The sequence below is a fragment of the Elephantulus edwardii genome, unplaced genomic scaffold, assembly GCF_000299155.1.
Source record: "Elephantulus edwardii isolate Elephantulus edwardi_28Jun2011 unplaced genomic scaffold, EleEdw1.0 scaffold00181, whole genome shotgun sequence".
In the NCBI taxonomy this organism is placed as follows: domain Eukaryota; kingdom Metazoa; phylum Chordata; class Mammalia; order Macroscelidea; family Macroscelididae; genus Elephantulus; species Elephantulus edwardii.
In genome coordinates this window covers 4,335,812-4,337,301 of record NW_006399931.1, presented here as the reverse complement: position 1 = coordinate 4,337,301, position 1,490 = coordinate 4,335,812, and positions in this window count along the sequence as shown.

The following is a 1,490-nucleotide window of genomic DNA, read 5'->3' as shown; positions in this document are numbered from 1 at the left end:
AGTTGTACAATTTGATGGGTGTAGGGGGTGAGGGAAATTGCAAGAATCTGTTCTCGAAAACAATGTATTAGAATTTCCTAAATAAACTAGTATTATCTTTAAAAAAAAGATACGTTTCCAAGAATCAATGGGATATCAATTGGCGTATTTCAATTAACAGAAGCAATCTTAGATGTGCTCATCAGTTTATGCCAGGAAATTTGGAGGACGATTGTATAGACAATGGATTGGAATAGGTCCCCATTCCCAATAAAAGTCATCCAACTGAATGTGGAAACTATCGAACAGTACCATTAATATGACATATAAACAAAATACCGCTGAAGATCATTAAAAAACAACTGAAACAGTACATAGATGGGAACTACCAGAAGCTCAAGCAGAACTTTAGGTGAGGCGGTGGCACCAGGAACATCATTGTTGATGTCCAATGGATCCTGGCTGAATGTAAGGAATACCAGAAAAATGTCTATTTGTGCTTTATTGACTATGAAAAGGCATTTGACTGTCCGCATCCTAACAAGTTGTGGCTGACATTGAGAAGGAGCCCCAGAGCACTTAATTATGTTCATGCAGAACCTGTACGTGGACCAGGAGATTGTTGTGTGAACTGAGAAGGGGATCTCTGCCTAGTTAAAAAATGAGAAGGGATTGAATCAGGGTTGTATTCGCTCTCCATCCTATTCAATTTGTACACTGAGCAAATTATTTAAGAAGCTGTACTCTATGAAGAGGAGTGTGGCATCAGAATTGGAGAGAGACTCATAAATAACCTGTGTTATGCAGATGATACAACTTTACTTTCTGAAAGTGAGTAGGACTTGAAGCACTTGCTGGAGAAGATCAAGGAGTGCAGCCTTTGGTATTGATTGCTTCTCGGTGTCAAGAAAACAAAGATTCTCACCACTAGACCAATTGTCAGCATCATGATGGTTGGAGAAGATGTCAATAGCTTCATCTTGCTTGAGTTCACAATTAACACCTCTGGTACCAGCAATCAGGAAATAAGGAGACTCATTACACTGGGAAAATCTGCAGTTAGGATCTCTCCAAATTATTGAGGAGTAATGATGTCAGTTTGGGGACTAAGGTGTGTCTGGTTCAAGCCATAATCTTTCTGATCACTTTGTATATATCTGAGAGTTGGACAGTGAATAAGGATGACAGAAGAATTGACACCTTTGAGCTGTGGTGTTGGAGAAGAACATCCCATGGATGGCAGGAAAAGAAACAGATATGACCTAGAGATGGTGCAGCTGGAGTTCACTTTGGAGGCAAGAATGATGAGGCTTTGCCTTACATACTATGGACATGTTTCTAGGAAGGGCTATTCCTTGGGGAGGGACATGATACCGGGGAGGTTGGAGGGTCAGCAAAGGAGAGGAAGACCCTTCACCAGGTGGACTGACATGGTGATTGCTGTAATAGGCATGTAGGGAAGTGTGAGGATGGCACAGGATAGAACAGGGTTCAGATCATTTCTTCATAGG